We start from the raw sequence: 6098 nt of genomic DNA, 5'->3' as shown, positions 1-6098 counted from the left end.
ACCATGATATTGTTTTTTGACTCCTAAAGTGACGGCAGAATCACGGTTTCATCTAAAAAATCTTCTTCTTGCGAAATAAAAGTCACCCAAACATATCAGATGGCCCGAGGGTGAGTAAATAAACAGTACATATTTTTGTGTGTGCGTACTATCTCTCTAAGGAGTAACGTTAATGTAACACAATAGCTCTTTTGTAGGCCTATTATTATTATTAATACTTTAAATTTTTGTTAAATGTTGACATTAATGTTTACAGTATACTTTTGATGATCAGCTGTATTTAAAGTCATTCTTAAATCTCATTTGCTTAAGAATTTTCCCTCAAATCAAAGATCAATAAAGTGCAACCTTTTATCAGTCTGTGCTACAAATTGTTTTAAACTTGCACACTTTGATTGATTGGAAGTAACAAATACAAAGGCTGTCTTTCTCTTTATAAATGTATGACAAAATGTGTCCTAATTTGTGACATTATTGAGCCGTTTTATTCCCCCAGACTTCACCACATATCAACAGGTCATGTCACTGCATGGCTAACTGAGTCATGCTAAAGTTAGACAACTAAAATACTCAATAAATCCTTCCTCCTTAGGGCAAGTGCAGTCATGTGACCACACACTGAGAGGTAATTGGCTGCATGCAAACTATGGAATTATGTCACAGTTTGTGCCAAGTGGAAGGTACCGTACTTTCCATGTTCTGCTGAAGAGCATTGATAGGCTATTCATTGGGGGGGAAGAGAGAGTTTCCAGATCTCACACAAACAAACAAAAAGTCTTTGTAAAATGTGTCGCAACATTGACCATGAGTTTTTCATGCAGGTTGTACCTAATCTGACCTGTGAATGACTTTCAATTATGTAACCCAATAAATGTTGTCAGGTTTGAAATTATCATCAATCTGACCAGTCATAACCAGTTCCTTTGGGAAAACATTTTTACAGTGCGCAGTTAGAACAATGAAGCATGCACATATTATAAAATGGTAAGTAAGGTAAGCTTACGGTAGCATATGAAAAATGCAGTTAACAAATCATCTTTTTTTTCTTAATTTTTATACTAAAGTTACTTACAATTTTTACTTGATCTGCTTATGTTTATTTATGTACATGATTATGGAGTCAATATAGGGCCATATATATCTGCAAAATAAAACAATGTTTTGCAAAATAAAACAATGTTTTGCAAACAAAAAAATTGTTTTGCAAAAAAAAAAATGTTTTGCAAAAAAAAAAAATGTTTTGCAAATAAAAATAGAGTATTGAGAAAAAAATTTGCTTTTTTGCAAGCAAAAAAAAAAATATTGCAAAAGAAAAGTTACCCACTGAGAGAAAAAATAAAGTTTAGCAAAGTAAAACTTCAGCAGCATTGACTTTGCAACACATATTTCCCTTTGCGCCGCTCCTTTAAATCCGCGTTTCAGTCATCCGTGCCTCTGCGGCGCAAGCTTTCCTTTGCGCTTCATTTTTCTTTGCGCCTCGCTTTGTGTCCCTGATTTGACGTGGGGGGAGGGGTCAAGAGGTTGGGGTGTGTACAAGGGACGAAGGCGCGTCCCTCTCGTAACGTCATCAGCGCGAGCCCCAGACTATTATTGTCAATAATACATACCTGTGATCCATCACCCGCATGTCTCTGCTCCGCCATTTCGATCGATCCACTCGGTCTGGGGCTCGCGCTGATGACGTTACGAGAGGGACGCGCCTTCGTCCCTTGTACACACCCCAACCTCTTGACCTTGTGTACAAGGGACGAAGGCGCGCGGCATGCGGGTGACATGCGGGTGATGGATCACAGGGTATGTATTATTGACAATAATAGTCTGGGGCTCGCGCTGATGACGTTACGAGAGGGACGCGCCTTCGTCCCTTGTACACACCCCAACCTCTTGACCCCTCCCCCCACGTCAAATCAGGGACACAAAGCGAGGCGCAAAGAAAAATGAAGCGCAAAGGAAAGCTTGCGCCGCAGAGGCACGGATGACTGAAACGCGGATTTAAAGGAGCAGCGCAAAGGGATATATGTGTTGCAAAGTCAATGCTGCTGAAGTTTTACTTTGCTAAACTTTATTTTTTCTCTCAGTGGTTAACTTTTCTTTCACAATTATTATTTTTTGGCTTGCAAAAAAGCAATTTTTTTTCTCAATACTCTATTTTTATTTGCTAAACATTTTTTTTTTTTGCAAAACATTTTTTTTGTTTGCAAAACATTGTTTTATTTTGCAAAACATTGTTTTATTTTGCAGATATATATGGCCCTATATTGACTCCATACATGATTCATTTATCACAGCATTGCTAACTTAATATTCCATTTCATTTAAAGTGTATTTTCTACTTATTTTGCTCTGCAATCCTTTGCAGTGTATGGAAAATTTCAGTTTCACAATTTTATAATGGATTAATTTTAGTTGATACTAAAATTACCTAATTATCTCTCCCTGAGATTTGCGTTTTATGTTGATCCAACTTTGTTTTCTTGCAGAGAATCAATGAAATACTTAGTCCATCCATTTTTATTAATGCTTATTAAAAGAGACCGAGTCTGTATTTAGAAAGTTGAAAAAAGCGGCTTTTATTTACAGCTGTATTGCACAAATTAGCACAGAAAAATTCAGTGCAAAATACAAAAAGATACATTTAACAAACAAACAAACAAACAAAAAAATTATCATTTTGCTACAAATGTACTGGGTCCTGGGTGGCGTCAGATCGGGCAATGCGGGTGTTCAGTGCAACAGGACTGAAGAGACTCAGTCAGAGGTCCAGTGAGAAATACACAGGTTGGCCTGAAATCTAAGGATTTCCCTCAGAAAAAAAAAAAAAAAAGGTTTGTTCTTAAAGGGCTAAAGAACGGGAATGCTGATAGAATCCTTCAGCAAAGGCAGAGAACGAAAACGTGGAACATGACACAACGCACAATAGCATTGAAAAACGAGGTCTTTGGTTTGAGTGGTAAACCTGGAACGGTAGACAAGCTAAACATTATCATTTTGGCAAAGAGAAAAACAATCTATCTGATATGCAAACAAATTCATATGATAACAGGGCCGAGTGGAATATCTAACCGACGGATTTTTACACAAACCTTATATATTTATTTCTTAAACTTTCAGCAATACCTTTCATGGTAGGTAGTCAACACATCAATTAATATTTACTTAATTCTTTGCATCTAAAAAAAACATCATTATTACACCAACATACTTGACGACTCGTCCTGAGCCTTGTGCATTGATTACTGGAATACTGGGACAATGGTAAAAAAAAGAGAAAAGAAGTAAAGCCAGGAGAAGAACCAGTAAGCTGAAGTACAGATGGAAGACCGGTTTGTTCAAGAAATCTACACAGGTGTATTTCCCTTAGTCCCTGAGGCTGGTTAAAGGCCAATTAGACAAGCCAGTTTGTAAGGCGGGTGTTGAACAGTGGTTGTAATGTGTGCACTACTAGTGGATATGGGCAATTAACTATAACACCGTGTCCTACACGCGACAAAAGGTTATTTTCCATGTTTATCAGAGTCTTTGTCCTAACCAGCCGCGACGGCGACACGCGACGATTGTATTTTAGAAACGACGTCTATTTTTCTGCGACGTCGCGCTGGAACAACAAACACAACGTGTGGCAATGATGATCTCAGGTACTGTTTATGTGCTTTATTTAATGTTTAAAGCGTGTAATGTGACTTTGAATATCATTTAGTGCTCCAGCTTTGTAGCTGTAAAAGCATCAATGGATAATTCACCTCAGATTGTTGAAATTAAACAAATGGAAACGAGAACGTTCAAACTCTGAACAAACAGTGTATTCTTTGACAAAGATTGTTTTAGTAACTCAGTAGGCTAGCCTATGTATTTTTTATTTTTTATGTTTAAATGGTGTAATATTTGCAAATTTGATTATGTGGCTACTTATCCATTTTCTTGCGAGTGCCGTTAAGATTACTCTCTGATTCAGCGAGACTCCGCCCACACGCTGTTCTGATTGGCAGTGGGTTTTGATTGATTTTGACGCATCTCGCAGTCGCGTCGCGTCTAGTGTAGACAGACTAATTATTTGTCGCTGGAATCTAATCGCATCGCGTGTAGTTAGGACACGGTGTAAGGGTTGCACATTCATTCCCAAGTTTGGTGTAATAAACAAAATCCTGCTCTATCACCATTGCGCTCTTGAACAAGGCACTTCAATGCATTTTTTTTTCCACGTGCATTATCACTTTGGGAGAACATCAAATGACTACATGATAAAATCCACATAACCCCTTGACCTAAACTAGATTCACAAGGCATAAGAACAATCTGTTGGAAACATTAAAACATAAAACATTTCACTTTTGTTCTTGTTTCCCATTTCTAATTGAGAAACAAACAAGGAATCTTAACAAATCAAATACCAAATGTGGAATGTTTCCAACGTTAAAATAACAAAAACGTCCATGTTAGTTACACATACTCACTACCTTTGCCTGTCAAATGAGATTTATTTTTTACTGGTATTCACTTACATAAAATAATTAATATACTGGTCTAAGTACCTGAAGATGTTTGTCAGACCTTTTCACATGACTCCTCTCCAAACACTATTGTAATGCGACACTTTGACCTTTGCATGAAAAGCATTGCAGACAGAGTACTGGCAAAGCGGAAAAAAAAGTGAAAGTAAACAAAAGGCTTAAATGCATATTTGAGCCCATAACCGGAAAATTACATGCAAAACGTATATTCACAAAGCGTTACTGCTCGGGATGCAAAGGTCAGCTGCAAAAAGGGTTAGAGTTGAAATTGTTTAAAATTTGAATATTACATTATAGGCAAGGATGTATCAATGGGTATAACTAGGCTATAGGTGCGGTTACGTTAGCAAAATGTCTATTCATGGGTTTCATCCGGTCCCTTTCCACAGGTGTATAAAATCAAGCACCTAGATTATGAATGCAGACTGCATTGTGCTTGATTAATACACCTGTGGAAAGGGACCGGATGAAACCCATGAATAGTTAATAGTGTTGCTTACAGAGAAGTCACTTTCGAACCAAGCAGCTTTCTGTCAGTCAAAGCAGTGAATTTGTATGACCAACTTGAACATGAACGAAAATCTGTGTGGAGAAATATTTTGTCCTCACGCGAAACTCCCGAACATGTGGATTCCTATTTAAATGACTGGCTTTCGCCTGCGAAATGTCTCAGAGCAACGGTGAATGTAACCGCACTTTAAGGTTGCGCTCTCTAGGGAATTTTTATTTTTATTATTTTTTTGTCATTTTTTCTTTGCTCCAGTGCAAAATTGTAGCAGAAGTTTCTTCCAAATGGTTGCGTCAGCAGCAAATGCACTTAGAAGGGAAGTAGCAGCTAAACTATAACTCTTAGTAGTGCTTACTTGCCAATGTCTGCCTTTAAGCAAAACAGTATGGACTACTGAGTGAATGTCATATCACATAATTCATATTCATGAGCCAATAATGTGTCCCCTCCCCCTTGTACTAACTTACAATGCTAAATCTGCATGGAAAGCAGCGCCAAGAGATAATGCGGTAACTTGGTGCTTCAGTTTTTCGGGAAATGTTGACACGAGTCATGTGAAAAGGCCTTTCATTATTTGGTTTCAAAGTGAAGATGTATTCTTAACTCGGAAGCCAATGTCAAATCCACAAAAGACTGGCTAAAAGTTCATCGTGCAAGTGGTTTTTGACAAAATAGGTCAAATCTCTATATATTGTTGATTTTTTTTTCGGTCGTGTTTTCTCAAATCTCAAATTTAATTTTCTGTTATGGGATTATTATATAATATTTAATCTGATTTGTATATATAGACTACGCTGACCAAACGCAAGTGCAAATTTGGAGCCAATGAACACGTTACGGAACCAATGATGTCCACGCTTGACCGACTAACATCCACGTTCATGAAATTAAAAACAAGATGTACAAATTAAATACAGTGAAAAATAAATATAAAAGCCATTAAGAGAAAAAAAGACAAGGTAAAGACAATAAAGGAGAGACATGTCAAGGGCAAACAGGCAATGAAGGCACGGTTTCCACACGTTTAAGTCTTGTCAACACAGCATCTAATGGCTCAGCTTTCCATGTGAACGCAGGAAACT

Source organism: Leuciscus leuciscus (assembly GCF_965113295.1).
Source record: "Leuciscus leuciscus genome assembly, chromosome: 22".
NCBI classification, from domain to species: Eukaryota; Metazoa; Chordata; class Actinopteri; order Cypriniformes; family Leuciscidae; genus Leuciscus; species Leuciscus leuciscus.
The sequence above is the reverse complement of the archived record's forward strand: the minus strand, read 5'-3'. Positions refer to the sequence as shown.